Source organism: Saccopteryx bilineata, chromosome 5, assembly GCF_036850765.1.
Source record: "Saccopteryx bilineata isolate mSacBil1 chromosome 5, mSacBil1_pri_phased_curated, whole genome shotgun sequence".
Taxonomy (NCBI): domain Eukaryota; kingdom Metazoa; phylum Chordata; class Mammalia; order Chiroptera; family Emballonuridae; genus Saccopteryx; species Saccopteryx bilineata.
Genome location: NC_089494.1, coordinates 167,417,783 through 167,433,815, shown reverse-complemented (window position 1 = coordinate 167,433,815; position 16,033 = coordinate 167,417,783). Strand labels below are relative to the sequence as shown.

General features: G+C 42.2%; 1 protein-coding gene and 1 non-coding gene across 10 annotated transcripts in view; both read left to right on the top strand.

The window, feature by feature from the left end:
• Nucleotides 1-6,620: 6,620 nt before the first annotated feature.
• LOC136307113 (U6 spliceosomal RNA) lies at nt 6,621-6,730 on the top strand. Its single transcript, XR_010725802.1, has one exon. It is a non-coding gene; the product is annotated as a U6 spliceosomal RNA (small nuclear RNA).
• Nucleotides 6,731-12,829: 6,099 nt separating this feature from the next.
• ZMYND11 (zinc finger MYND-type containing 11) overlaps nt 12,830-16,033 on the top strand; it is a 173,058-nt gene continuing 169,854 nt past the window's right edge. For 6 of the 9 annotated variants that reach the window (XM_066279229.1, XM_066279228.1, XM_066279224.1 and 3 more), the window contains exon 1: nt 13,506-13,662. The gene's annotated coding sequence lies outside the window, so the exon portion shown is untranslated. Of the gene's footprint in view, nt 12,959-13,000; nt 13,196-13,505; nt 13,663-16,033 lie in introns of those variants that run through there. The other 3 variants (XM_066279220.1, XM_066279227.1, XM_066279219.1) reach the window with 3 other exon arrangements.

The following is a 16,033-nucleotide window of genomic DNA, read 5'->3' as shown; positions in this document are numbered from 1 at the left end:
TAGAGAGAAACAACAGGATTCTAGGAATAGATGTGAGAACAGCCCTAGATTTCCTACAACTTTAGCTGTTATGTAAGGTGACCAATAGTCCTCCTTTAGGGAGGATAGTCCTACTTTTGTAAGTTCTGTCCTTCCTCGAAAAGTGTCCTCCTCCATGTCCTCCTTTTTGATATTGGAAGACTAATCTGTAAATGCCCATATTCGATCGATGCAGAGTCGATCCATTGCATGTGATGTGATGTATTTGTATTTGTATTTGACATGACGATTTGACAAGGATCAGTACAGCGTGGCCAGATGCAATTAGGAGATGCATGTGCTCCGCGCGGGAGACCTTGAGAGAGTGTGTGATACACCGAGCACACAAATGGCTTTGTGTACTTCTTACTGAAATACGACACAGCACATATGACATTGTAGACTCACGATTATTCTCAGTGAATATTCAGTCATGGACAGGTAAGCACAATTCACATAAAATTCAATATGAAGGATATTTCTTGTTCAGATATTTCCAATATATTGTTACAGATGATACATTGACAAAAAATATTCATTCAATGGAAAAGTACTCATTTAGATAATATCTAAATATTTCTTATAATTATTTTTAAAAATTAATAGGCATGTAAGCATAATTACAATATAAAATATTACAAATTTTTTATGCATTTATCATTGTATAGTGTATTATTGTTGTAATGAATAAAACGTTTCTTTTATTTACGATATTGTTTTTTTCAATTTATTTTTGTCCTCCTTTTCATTGTAAAAAAGTTGGTCACCTTATCTTATGGGAACCTTAAAGTGCAATTAGTAAACCTCCCTCACCTACAAAGGAGAAAACTGATGCCCTGAGAGGTTGCCTGTTGGCCAAATAAGTTTGTAAATATGATTTTTATTTGCTTGCTTGTAGTTTGCAGTGGGGGCTGGGCAATGCCAGATATAGTGGTCTGTGAGGTTGCAGGTTGCCTTCCTGCTTGGGAGGTGCCATAGTCTTGCTAATGTTTACTGGAAGGGAGATTCTGCCCCCACCACCGAGAGGTGCAGGAGGATTTCTTTTTCTCTTCTCCCTGATCTCATGCCCACCATGGGAAAAGCAGGTTTTCTGCTTTTCCCTTGGCTTTTCTTGTGGCTTGCATGTTGTCCCAGTAGAGCCCTAGCTGTATGTCGATCAGGCGTTCCAGATTCGACTTCCCCACACAGTAGGACACTCCTCCTTATCAGCAGCCTGGCAGCCTCTTCGAGACTACTCTTGAGGTAGCTATGAGGATTCTACTTATCAGTGCCGACACCAACTGCCACTGAGGAAAGACACAAGACTGACATACAAAGTTAGTTGCAAGAACCATACAGGCAATTTATTACTCACAAATCCTTTTGGTGTGCCTGGATACAGCTTAAGGGGGCTCCGTTAGTCGTCTTTGGTCAAAGCTCAGCGTGGTGTGGAGACAGTCCATGTTCACATTGGAGTCTGGGCAACTACTGCAGCAGAGGGGCCCCTCAGCTTTAGTACCTTTTCTGGCCAACACCTTCTAACAGGTGTCAATCTACAGGATTATCACACCAAACCACCTTTTTGGACGTTCTTTGCAGGGAAGCCTCCTGTCTATGTCAATCCACAGAGTTATGACATCAAGCCACTTCTTATCTATATGTAACTTTACACACACACCATCTGAGCCCTGTGCGAAAGATGTCTGTTTATCATATCTGTACACACTATATTAATTCCTATCCAGACAGCATAACTTTATTTAATTTCCTTAATTGTTTTTAATATTATATCCTAATTATTTTTATATATCTTTTGTATTTTTCTATATTTCTATATATTTAATTACTATAACCTTATATTACTGCAACACCTGTCTTGGTGAGGCATCAATAAACAGAATGGCTCACCATCCTCTGACTCCACCGTTTCTTTACGGTCTGCCCGAATTCAGTGAGAACCTGCATGTGAATGGCCATGATGGCGGTGGCCCCTGGACTTACCTTGCCTTTTTTTTTTTTTTTTTTTTTACAAGGACAGAGAGAGAGTCAGAAAGAGGGATAGATAGTATTGGGGAGATAAAATATATTATGCTCACTTTGTTAAAGATGACACTGCCCACATGGAAGCCGTTGCCCAGGTGATATTAATGTGTGTTGGGGGCGGGCTGTGGGCAGGCAGGATCCTTATAGCCTGGGGCTTGGTTTTGGGATTAAGCCTTTCCCACCCTTTTTGATGTGGGGTGGTACAATCCCATCATGCCCCAGATAAGTAATTTTGTATGATATTAGACACTTCCCTATTTTGTATATTGGATTAAGGGTTTGGATTTCTACACTATAAAATGGGGGGCAGAACGGGAGCTTGCGCTCTCAGTTCCTGAGATTAGCATTAGAGGAGATAGCAGAGCAGAGAGCAGAAGGAGGCCACGTGGAGTAGGCCAGGAGAAGCAGCCAAGATGGCAGAGTGCTGAGTGAGAGGCCAGTTAGTGCAGAGTTTGTGCAGGGAGAAGGAAGGAGATGGGGTACAGAGGTGAATAAGTCTGGTGAGCTAGAAATCTTTGATTCTAGGAAACTCGGATAAGTCAGTAGCTTTGTGAGCACTGAATGTGAGTGGTTTTTGGAGCCCAGTGTGTGTTTTTACTTGCCTGCCGGGTGCAAGCTAGGATTAAAAATGATGGCCCATCAGTTTTTGGCTCCGTTGTTTCTTTACCAACTGTCCGAATCCAATGTGAACCTGCATAGGCCAGGCTGCTGTGATGGTGGCCTTGGCTTCTGGCTTTACAGATAGGAATGGAGAAAGATAAGAAGCATCAATCATCAGTTTTTCATTGCTACACCTTAGTTATTCATTGATTGCTTTCTCATATGTGCCTTGACCGTGGACCTTCAGCAGACCAAATAACCCCTTGCTCAAGCCAGCAACCTTGGGTCCAAGCTGGTGAGTTTTTTGCTAAAACCAGATGAGCCCACGCTCAAACTCGCGACTTTGGGGTCCGAACCTGGGTCTTCCGCATCCCAGTCTGACTCTCTATCCACTGCGCCACCGCCTGGTCAGGCCTTACATCACCTTTTGCCGAAAGTTTTATAACTAGTAAGAGGTAGTGTTTGGGAAAGTGGCTGCTGGGGTCCATGCAACTGATTTAAATTTCTTGTATCCAGATTATGTCAATTAGGTTGGAGTTCAATGGGAAACAACAGGGGGTTGGCTGATGGACTCAAAAGGGTGAAGAGGGATGCAGAGGTGAGTGACTCATCTGCATATCCTTTGCCCTCAGGTTTCCTGCTCTTATTACCTGTTTCCTGTGTGCTGGTCTCAAGGTTATGTTGAAAGGGGAGCACATTTTACAATCCTTAGCTTATTTAATATCTGTGTTTACCCTAAAGTGAGTATTATTGTCCCCATTTTACAGATGATGATAGTAACCGGAGCTATCATTGAGTAGCTATTTCAGTCAGGCACTATTATGAGAATTATACATGCATTTTCTCATTTAATTTTTACAGTGACTCTATGAAATCAGTTAGTGGTATCATTCCTATTTTAAAGATGCAGAAAATGAGACACAAACTGGTAAATGACTTGTTCAAGGTCAACAGCTAGAGAACGTTGGACTTGGAATTCTAATTCAAGCAATCTGATGTCAAAAATTCATGCTCCTGACAAATGGGGATGTTGGGGCTCACAAGGTAAAATCGCTTTTTCAAGGTCCACAGTGAGATGGAATTTGACTTAGGTGCTCTATGCCAAAGCCCGTGCTCTTCCTGCTGTGTTGTGCTAGAGAAAAGAGACGGGGAGAAAGGTAGGATTCCATTTTGGAAGGAAAACGACACACATGCACAAACACCCTTTTCATCTTGTATGATGAATTGCTTTCCTTTAAATGTTCTGAAGCATATTAACCAGGTGTGGTAGGTCCTACTTCTAGTAGGTACTGTACATTCACAGACAGAATCAGGATATGAGTTGAAGGAGCCACAGGCAGGGAGTGCTGAAGAAATGGCTGGGTCTGGGCAGGAGGAACAGACCTGATGAGCAGTGTCCGAAGGAGCCACACAGGCAAGGAGGGGAATTCATCCGCTGCAGCTCTAATGTTAGATTTCTATCTTATTTCAAATTGATTTTATTGATATTACAAAAATAAACATTGTGATGAACCTCATTTGGTAATTCATCAATGAATTTTGAATGCTATTTCTGAGTTCCAAATATTTGGAAAAATGTATAACCCTGCATAGTTACACACCTCGCCACCAGCTTCCCACCTCCTCTTTCCCCCAATTTCATGCCCAGCCCCCACTTGGGTGGTGAAGTTCAGTGGTCTGCTACACCAGATCCATTTCTAAATATGTTAAAAACTGAAAATAAAATAATTTGAAGAATTGTGTTATCTCTCAACAAAGCCATGCTTGAAATCCTATTGTCTTGCTGCAGATAAAAATTTCCTATCTGGGATGTGTAGAGCCAGGGGCCACCACCATCATGGCCATGCACATGCAGGTTCTCACTAAATTTGGGCAGATGGTAAAGAAACAGTGGAGCTAAAATATGGTGGGCCATTTCTTTATTAAAGTCTTGCACCAGCTGATGAGCAAATACACAGGGCTCCCAAAGCCACTGACACATTCTCCAGTTCCTCCTAGAATCAAAGGCCCCACCAGTCTTAGCAGAGCTCGCAAAGCCACTCAGCTCTGGTTCCCCATCTGCATACCTTCTCTCTCTCCGCACAAATAGGCTTCTTCTTCAGCACTCTCCACTCTCACTGCAAAACTGGCTTCTTTCTCCTTCTCCTTCTTCTCTCTCTTTTTAAAACTTTCTGGCAGAAAACCTCTCCTCCATCAAACATTAGCAAAACAATGGCCCTTCCCAAGCAGGAAGGTAATTAGCAATTTCACAGATCACATACCTGGCACTGCCTAGCCCCATTTTGTAACAATAAAAGTGAGCAAACTCAAAAAATACAAATTTTACAAACTCATTTGCCCAACAGGATGTCAGCAGCTTAATATTAACTTTCATTCTATATACATTCTTGGTGTGACAATCTTACTGCCCTTCAAGATACATGGATGCCTTGACTAATTAGGGATCTCATGCATGGATAAGCAAAGGAAAAAGTGTATTAATGTGCTTCAAAAAGCTCAGCCCAGGTGTATCTACATACCTTTTCTGTTTTATGAACACACCCACGCACATGCACCCGCGAATAGGAAGAACACTACATGGCTCCTCTCAGGGTCTGAAAGAACTGCTTTATAAGATCCTTTACTCCACAGCCTTGAGCTATTAGCCTAAGTATAACATCATCTAATTAACATGCAGTTTTAATTACTATGCATTAAAAAGGACTACAATACTTGAGTGACAGAGCCACTAGTATTATGTTATTTAAGTGTGAAACACTAATAACTAGACAGAGTCAAGTGCAATGAGACCACCAATTTTATCTGTCATATTTCTCAATTTAACTACATTCACTGGGGGCCTAAATATGCTATGGAGAACAAACCCTCTTGTCAGTCTCCAAACACTAAAGTAAAACTATCATTACAAATATTCTCATGTTATGGAGAAAAATAAAGAGGGCCAATTTAGATTTGAGGGCTCAGAAAGGTCCTTTTTTAAAAAATGGGCAATTGAACAGAAATCTGAAAAATGAGCAGGGGAAGTATGTTCTGGAAGAAAAGGACAAATTTTGTATCTTCCTGAGATGGAACAAAAGTCAATGTGATGGGAATAAAATGCATAAAATTTAAGAGGTAAGTAGGGGTCCAATGATTCTGGACCTTGTGAGCCAAAGAACAGGGTTTGATTTTATTATAAATGCAGAAGAAAATTGTTGACATTTTTTGTTTGTTTGCATGTTTTTGTTTTTTTTTTGTTTTTTTTTAAGTGAGAGACAGGGAGATAGAGAGACAGACTCCCACATGTGCCCCAACCAGGATCCATCCACCCACCCCCATCTGGTGCCAATGCTGAATCTACCCAGCTATCCTCAGCGCCTGAGGCTGACACTCAGACCCACCAAGTTAACTAATCTCAGTGCCCGGACCTGATGCCCAAACCTATCGAGCCACTGGCTGTGAGAAAGGAAGAGAGAGAAGGGGGAGAGGGAGGGGAAGAGAAGCAGATTATCACCTCTCATGTGTGCCCTGACCAGGGATTGAACCTGGGACTTCCACATGCCCAGCTGATGCTCTATCCACTGAGCCACAGGGCCAATTGTTGAAGGCTTTTAAGAAGGGAGGAACACAAACAACTTTTCTACACATATTTGCCTGTCTTTTGGATGGTATCATTAAGAGAAATTGTTAAATGTGGACGTCTTTAGTCAAAGACATGAATATTTTTAAGGCTTTGGTATTATTTCAAGAGCATTTATATAAATTCAATTTCCTACTGGTAGTGTAGGAGACAGTGTCCATTTTGTGAATGTTCAATAGCATTATCAATAAAGAAGAATTCTGACATTCGAAGAAAAGCAGTGTTATATTGTTTTGTTATTTTATTACTAGTGAATATGAACATTTTTCAATACTTATTAATTATTTATATTCCTTCTTCTGTAAATTATCCATGGCCTTTGTCTTTTGAGGAAGGAGGTGTTGAAGTTTTCCTTATTGATGTGACATAGTTCTGGCTGCACATATACTAAAAATTGGAACGATACAGAGAAGATTAGCATGGCTCTTGCACAAGTATGACACAAAAATTCATAAAATGTTACATATTAAAAAAATAAAATAGTCTGATCAGGCGGTGGCACAGTGGATAGAGCATTGAACTGGGATGCAGAGGACCCAGGTTTGAAACCCCAAGGTTACTGGCTTGAGCACAGGCTCATGTGGTTTGAGCAAAGCTCACCAACTTGAGCCCAAGGTTGCTGGCTTGAGCAAGGGGTCACTGGGTCTGCTGTGCACTCCCGGTCAAGGCATATATAAGAAATCAATCAATGAACAACTAAGGTGCCACAACAAAGAATTGATGCTTCTCATCTCTCTCCCTTCCTGTCTGTCCCTATTTGTCCCTCTTTCTGTCTCTCTCTGTCTTTGTCACACACACAAAATAAAATAATAAAATAAAATAAAAATCAAGACTATAACCCTAATTCTTATTTTTTCCATATTTATGTATATAAATTCTCCCAGTTTGTTTGCCTTTTAATCTTTTACAGTCTTCCCCACCTTACAAAGGTAATTTGTTATTAAAAAACCATTCTTGTAAATTGAAAATGTAATTACTAGTACTTTAAATTAGAAAATAATGCTATGCATTCCTGAATTCCTATAAACAAAAAGCAACAAGTCTCACTGAAATAGACTTGTTTACTTCACTAGTTTACATTACTTATGATAATACAACACTTTTGCTCACTAATTTCTCTGTAAAGTGCTGTTTATCTGCATTGCTGAAGCTTTATCACAGTTATTCTGCACTGTACACTTAAGAGTATGCTCTCTAATAAAGCATACATACAGTTTATGTAATTCAACCTTTAATACACAGCAAAAACATAAAACCTAACATAATAGTAAAGGCAAAATAAATAGTCTTTTAGGAGCTAGTACATGAGCTTATTGCTACATGCTAGCAAACCAGAAATACTCAGAGAGCAGAACTTAACAAGAGACCCCAACTCTACATAGTTTCGAAGTAGCCCTCTTTAAGCCAATCTTAAGAAATCTGAATCTGTCCTAATTATGTGATGAAAATGAAAGAAAGGGTATTAGAAGAAACTCCTCATAAAATGTAGTAGTTGAAAGTCTACTGGGAATATTTAAAAGTAGGTCTCTATTAGTTTTTGACATACAGAATTCATAAACTTAACATTTAAAAAATCTTTTATTTATTGATTTCAGTGAGATAGGATGGGAGAGGGAGAGGGAGAGGGAGAGAAAGAGAAACATTAAGCTGTTCCTGTATGTGCCCTGATTGGGGATCGAACTGGCAACCTCTGTACCTCGGAATGATGCTCTAATCGACTGAGCCATCCAGCCGGGGCTGAATGTATCATTTGTTTGTTTGTTTATTTATTTATTTAAAATTTATTTTAGCCAAAGAGGAAGGTGGAGAGAGAGGGAGAGAGAGAACATGTGCCTGAGAGAGAAAGAGGGCCCTGACTGAATATTGACCCAGCAACCTCTGCACTTGGGACAAAGCTCTAACCAACTGAGCTATCTGGCCAGGGTTTCATAAATTTTTATATAGTCAAATTTACCACTCTTCTCTTTTGTTATAAAGTTATTGCTTCAAGGTTTAAGATATGCTTCTCTACCCTCAATATTACAAATATTCATCTATATTTTCTTCTGTCCTTTGAAAAATGACTTTCTGTTTTTACAATTATATTACACTGGGGAACACAATTTTTGTTGCATCCACAAAAACACTTGTTCTTACCTAATTCGAGTGGGCTGAAATCGAATATGACATTAGTTTTTCTCTGTAAGCTACAGTTTTTTTGCAATTCAAGATTGTAGGTTTTCATTTTATTGTAAAATTTTCAACATTTAGTTTAAACATAATGAAGTAGAATGTCCTCTTGGGCATCATCTTTGTAAAAATAGAATAATTTATATAATGCAGTAAATACACTAATACACTAAAAATATGATTGCTACAGAATTTGTCTACAATTTTGAAATAGAACATATTAAAACACTTATTTTAATCATAAAATTTGTGCAAAACTTATTTAAATTCTATTCAGGCAAAAATTTGCATTTGTAGCTCTTGCGTTTGTGTACTTGTTGAGGACAATCTCGTTTGATGCTCCAGCAGTAGTCTGCTCATCACTAACAGCTCCAAGATCTTTGGGAAACTTCTCAAGGTGACTGTTCAGGAAGTGAATCTTAATGTTCATGTTATATCCAATGTCACAGAAATCCAATAGCATCCTTTGAACCAGAAGTTCATAGTTTTCTGCTTTTTGTTGCCAAGGAAGTTCTTTGTAACTGCCACAAAAGACTGCATTGCTGCTTTCTCCTTCTTATTAATCATCCTGGCAAATTCTTAGTCATGTATGAGAGTCCATCAAATACACCTGCTTTTGTCTTCTCTAAAGACAAGGCAGAAAAAGCAGAAATAATATGTTGAAAGCATTCACTTTCTCTATTCAGAGACTGAACAAACTGCTTCATTAAGCCAAGTTTGATGTGAAGTGGGAGAAAAATGATCTTGTCTCGATTAACTACAGCTTCATTCACAATATTTTGCATCCCTACTTCCAGAGCTTCATGTTTTGTCCACTCCTTCTGTGTCCAGTGTTTCTCCTGAACTTGGCTATCCCACAAACACAGAAAGCAAGGATACTTTGTGAAACCTCTTTGTTGTCCTAGCAGGATTTTTACCATTTTAAGATCCACACAAATGATCCAGTTATGCTCCTCATACTTCAGAAAGTCGAGGACAATTTTTATGTCGTTATAATCTTCTCGCAGATGAGTTGAATAACCAATTGGAACCACTGCATAAACATTACCGTTGTGTAGGAGAACACATTTCAGACTCCATTTAGAGATGTCAAGAAATAGCCACCATTCTGTTGGACTATAAGTGGTAACACCTAGCTGGCTGACAAGACTACTGATATCATGACAGTAAACAAAGTGTTTGTCTTCATAAAAAAAGTCCACAAAAATTTGTTCATGCTTCCTGAAATGGGATACTTTAGCTTAAAGTACATTATTTTCTTGAAGCCTGGAGGTTAAAACTCAGCTGCTTTCTTTGACAGGCCCAAATCTCTTACTAAGTCATTCAATTTGGGCTGGCTAAACTGCTGAGGGCTTAATGAGTGCTTGGCATCAGACGAAGACCCTTCAGATTCTACAACCATTTCCTATGCATCTTATCAAAATACACTTGATCACCATGTTCACTTTCTTTGTCCTTAAAAGAAATAAAACCACTAAAAACTGGAACCAGGAGTGTCTCAGAGTGTGGGATAGGTTGTATTGCTGAAGGAATATTAGGATATGCGATCATATGCCGTTTTTTCTTGCCGATGCCCTTTGTGTGGATCAGACAGAAATAACAGTCACTGCTGTCACCCTTAGGTTCACGCCAAACCATGGGAATACCAAAAGGCATTCCTTTACATTTTCCTTTTGTCCAATCACAAAGCATTTCCTCACAATTATGACACACAATATGAGGAGCCCAATTCTTGTCTTGATCGCCAAGGGGAACTTGAAAATAGGCAATATATGTAAGTGTCAAAAAAGATGAAATATTGTGCCTTTTACCTTGAAGTGTGTAACAGCTACATATATAACAGAAGGTGTCACGACTATTCTTACATTTACGCCTACTTGAAGAAGCCATGATTCAATTTTAAAACAAAATAAGAGGGTGTTTTTATCAGATAATAATTTTTTACATTTAAAAACAACTACAATTATGTAAAAGTGATGTTTGTAAAACATTAATTGCCTTGTGGTTATGTTCAATCCAAGAGTCGTTGTCCTTTAACTCCAATTTAAAAACCTATGCATGCCATTAAGTGTAACAAAAAGAAATTAAAATTGCATAAAAACTAGAACGTGCACCAAAAGACAGATTTCAGATTTGGAATCAGCAATGCAGAAATATATAGAAGAATTTCTAAAACCTCATGCAACAGAAAATGAAAAAAAAAAATTGTTCCCCAGTGTTATTTAAGTCATCTGGGTTATTTTTTTAAGTGTGTAGTGTAAGATAAAGATATACTGCTCACAAAAATTAGGGGATATTTTATTGCTTTATATTAATTTTGAAATACCCTCTAATTATTGTGAGTAGTACATAATTTGGTGTTTTGTTTTGTTTTTATTGACTACGTTTAGAGAGACAGAGAAAACAAGGGGGAGAGGGAGAGAGAGAAAGAGAGAGAGACAACACATTCATTTGTTGTTCCACTTAGTTGTGCATTCATTGGTTGTTTCCCTATGTGCCCTGACTGGGGATAGAACCTGCAACCTTGGTGTTTTAGGCTCATGCTCTAACCAACTGAGCTAACCCAACAAGGCCTTGGTTTATTTTTTAAAGAAACAAAGTTTCCACACCAGTTTGTTGACTAATCCATGCTTTCTCTATTTACATATTTCTTAAAGCCAAATCTGGAAAAAAAAATCTGATTGAGTTAAGTGTAGAGAATGTTGGATAGGGTTAGGGAAGAATTAGGATTTTTGTATGGGGGTCCTTTTTTGAGTGGTTCTAAGTCTCCAAATCATTTGAGTTGACACCATTCCTTGTGGTCTCTTTCTTTTCCTGACATCTCTGCCCCTTGCCTTCTCCTTCAATCTTGCAGATAAAATATATAATCTAAATTATATGAAAATAACAATTTGGTGTTCTGGGCCTCCTCCCAACTCTCAACCCCAAACCACTGGCCCCTTGACTGCTTTCTCTCCCACATATTCAATCAGCTGAGGGGTAATGAGTTAAATAAAACTGTTCTGAAGAGAAAATAGAGTCAAGATTTAAATTCTAGGCAAAAGCAATAGGAAATTTAGGGATAAGCTTTCTTTTTTTTTTTTTTTTTTTTTTAAAATTTTTATTTTATTTATTCATTTTAGAGAGGAGAGAGAGGGGGAAAGAGAGAGAGAGAGACAGAGAGAGAGGAGAGAGAGACAGGGGGGAGGAGCTGGAAGCATCAACTCCCATATGTGCCTTGACCAGGCAAGCCCAGGGTTTTGAACCGGCGACCTCAGCATTTCCAGGTCGACGCTTTATCCACTGCGCCACCACAGTCAGGCGGGATAAGCTTTCTAATTTACATTAGAACGAGAGATTGTATCTGAGTGTAAAAACTGAAATTATGCTTAAACATTTAATTGGAGAAAAATGTAGAACTACACGGTCCTTTCTTTCTTAAAAAGTAAGCTTTCTTTTTTTACATATATGATGTTGTTTCACTTGAGTTGCCTAAGTGAAATATATGGACCCATAAGTCCTCTATTTTAAAAAATAACAAAAAAAAAAATAGGGTGATTTACTTAAAGCTGTTTATTGTTAGAATTCCTGGTCCAGCATTCAAACCAGATCTGGCTTCCTTTTATCTGACACATTTTAACCTCTTTGCTGAGTTTTACTTACTTGAAAAATTAAAATGAGTTAAAATCATTTTGGGATATCCCCTTGAGATAACCAACAACTCTCTGGGATACATCAAAACCAGGGTGATGGATGGCTGAAAGACTGCTTCTTTGAGTAGAATACATCATAGCACATCTCAAGTATCACCCATTTCTAAATTCTGAGTCTCAGAGACGAGCTATGAAAGAAGACTGATGAATTGGATTAGAATCCCAACATTTCTTGGACAGTCTCTTTCCAATGATTTTTAGGTAGTGTCCAACAAGAATCAGAGTAGGAAATTTTGGCTGATAGGTCTTTCATTCAAACTCCTAGCCGAGAAAGGTCATTAGGGAAAATATGTAGACTCTGAAAGTATGCTTATCTTCAAGATTTTCTTAAACCTCATACTGTATTGAGTTTTCTCTAGTTAGAGCTAGAATTACAAACTAGAAAAGATAACCCAGTTCTCTTTACACAAATTTGTAGTGTTTTTGCCTAATTGACAATGTTTGGCCCTATTCTTTTTGAAGTCTTATTATGTACGTATAGAATTAAGAATTAGCATAGCCCTGCAAGTCTTTTTGACGATAGAATTGAAAAGATACTGAAGTCACTTTCCCAATTTTGTTAACGTAAAAATTAATGCCTCGTAAAGAGACCTCAATTTGGTTCGCTGCACGCGATAAAACACGTCCCTCCGCCTTGAGCCGGACGCGGGCAGACGCCGCCAAGCCGCGCGGGCCGTGCGCGGAACAATGCGGGCCGGGACCTTTGTGCGCCGCTCCGCGCCCGCGCGCCGGCATGTACGTAGCTTCCACGTGTGTGGATGTGAAGTGCATGTGCGGCGATGTGAGAATATGCTGGAACAAATTCGAGCAGAGGCGCCGCGGACAGGACTGAGGGAAGGTGGGTGTGGGCGTGCACGGCGCCCGCTGCCGGGAGGGAGCCGGAGCCCAACGCACGGCGCGGCGGGCGCCGCACAATAAAGTCCGGGGGCGGGCGGAGGTGGAGGAGGCGGCGGCGGCTGCCCGTGCGCACACCGCCATGTGAGAAGCGCCGCGTCTTCGGAGGACGGAAACTTTCCCTGTGGCGGCGTCCCAACTTCCCGCGCCGCCCGGGCCCGCCGCTCGGCGAGGAGACCCCGTAAGTCCCGGCGGTGGCGCCTCCGCGTCCCCAGCCCGGCCGGCCCAGCGGCCTCTGCGCCTTCCCTCGCATTTTGCTGAGGTGCGGGCTGTAAACATGGCGCCCTGAAGGGCCGAGCGGCCGGAGGGCGGCGGGGAGACGGCGGGTAGAGTGCGAGGCTCGGCCCATGGAACTGGGGAGGAGGGCGGCGGGGAGACGCCGGAGAGGCCTGGCCCGCGGAGCCGGCGACGAGGGCGGTGGGGAGAGCGAGAGGCTGAGCCCGCGGAGCCGGCGAGGAGGGCGGTGGAGAGCCGGGGAGAGCGAGCCCACGGGGACGGGGGGGGGGGGAGGCCGCCGTTCCCCCCGCCCCCCCGCGCGTCTCAGACCGGGGAGGAGGCGGCGGCGGCGGCGGCTGCTGCGGGGCTGGCGGGGCGCGAAGCGGGAGGGCGGACACGCATCGCGGCGGCGGCGAGGACCGGAGCATAATGGTACGGAAAGCCTCCTCGCCGGGCTTGGGGGCGCGGGCGGGGCGTCCGTGGCGTTGGCGCCGAGCTTTGTGGAGCCGGGCCCGGCTGCAGGCTCTCGGGTTCCTTGCGGGGGTAACGGCTGCTCCCCCTGTCGCGAATGGCCCCGAGTTGCCTGCGGAGCTTTGTGTGCGGCGGCCCGGGGCTTGCGGCTGTGTCGTCGACCTCCCCTCGCCTACGGCGGGCTGGGAGGGGAGGCTCGGAAGAGGGAGACCGCGCGGGGCCTACTCGGGCCAGGAAGCCGGGGTGTCGCGTGAGCGTCGCACGCCAGGCCCGCTCTCCGCGGGCGGCCAGGCCTTGGGGCCCGCGGCCGCGATTCGGGGTCCGCGGGAACGCGGCCCTGTGAGTGTGAGGAGAGCGGGAGGGGGCGTTTGCTGTCGCTGTTCGTGGTTTAGGAGCCTTGACCGAGGCTGGGCGGGCGGTCCCCCAGCCGGGGATCCAGACGAGGCTTGGCCCGCATCCTCCGGGGTTGGGAACCCCTGGCAGCGCGGCCGCCGCCGCCTCGCCTCAGCAGGTCCTCCAGGCCTTTGGGGCTGCATGCAGGATCTGCCACTCCACGGGCGGCTGGAGAGCCGCTGCGGTACCGCGGCTCCTGGGGCGCCCCAACTTCCACGTGGGCTTCCCTCACGCCTCTGACCGGGGCCAGCCGTGAAGGCGCTTTACGGTGTGGGGATGGTGCCGGGCGTGTGTGGTGCTCAGTGTGTGCGTGGCGCCCGGTGGTATGTACGGGGTGTCCATGGCGCCCGGAGGTATTATTTATGAGTGTGGGCATGATACCCAGTGTTCCCGATTGTGTATGCCTCCTGGTGTTACTTGTGCTGTGCTTGTGATATCCGGTGTGTCCGTGGGGTTCGGTGTTACGTATACTGTGCTCATGGTGCCCGGTATGGGCCTACTGTCCAATGTTCGCGTGGTACCGTGGTGCCCTGGGTTAGTGTGGTTTCTGACTAGTGTCCATGGTGCCGGGTCTGCACATACTGTAAATGGTATGTCTGTGAGCTTAAAGCAGGGTGCTCAGGTAGCCTGTTCACGGACTGTTGCCTGTTGGTTGGAGGGACCTATCCGACTCTTGAGGTTTGGGTACTGGCTCCTCTGGTCTGCCTCACCCAGGTGTTCTGCATCCCATGGAGGCACGGGCGTGCTTAAAGATAATTTAATCTGTGGAAACGCAAAAAGTACTTTCACTTATTTTCTTTTAAACTAGGAAATGTAGTGTGGTAATTATGGGATGCATACATAACCTTTTCAGGCTTTTTTTGGGGGGAGTCATTGATTCTAATTGTGGTTTGAAGTGATCAGGGAGATAGTTTTGGTTGTACTTTAAAATTTTGAGTGCTTTTTGGTTAGCAAGGTCACCTTTGATTTTCGGAATTCTAATTTTTACAAGCAGGAGATAAAATACAAATTCTGTACGGATGCGTGATTTTCCTTGTCTTTGGTTACAGTCATTATTTTGTTGGACTCTTTTTAAGATAACCAGGCTAGAGAATCAAGGATTAGAAGATACGGGATGTGATTATGACAACCAAAGTATTTTTCTTGCTTAACTCTACCCCTGGTTAACAGAGGATTTCTATATTTTACATGATACTTTTTTTTTTTTTTTTTTTTGCCATAAATGCTTTTCATTAGAAAACTGAATCTCCCTTTTACATTCTGTAACTAGGTGATTTATTTTTGCGGTTACCTGTGTGTATAAGGTATGTAGATAAACATACATGTAAGTGCTTCATCTTAACAGGAAAAAATCAGTTAAAAATGTTAATGTTTAGCTTCTTTGTTCATCCTAAATGTTCCTAGGATATCATTAAGTTGGTACATTGAGTGGATGTCATCTTGTATGTTTCCCTGAATTGAGCATGTGTTTATCTGAACTCTCACCCTTTTGTAACCCTACCCCCCTTTTCATTTAAGGGTTGTTCACATAGAGTATAACATACCCTTTGGCATACCTTGAGACAATAACTGAAGCTAATTAAGAATTTTAATATTTGTAATGAAGTCTCAAATGCAGTCTAATACTGCTTAAAGCCCTAACCTCTGACATCAGATTTTTTTAAACCTACCATTAACATCCTTCAGTTGACTTCCACATGGAAAACATTTAAGCAAAGAGGATGTATCTAGAAAAATATTTGAGAAAAAGGACAGTCAGACTTAAGATAGTTAAAAACTTTTCACTTATGATAGTTAAAACCTTAACTTGGACTTTTTATAGGGTGATTAAATATATATATATATATTTTGTCGTTAGATTAGAAAAGTAGCAAAGTAGAGGTCAGATGGCTTGGGTCTAAATCTCACCTCTGTCATTTACTAGTCAAGTGGTTTTAAG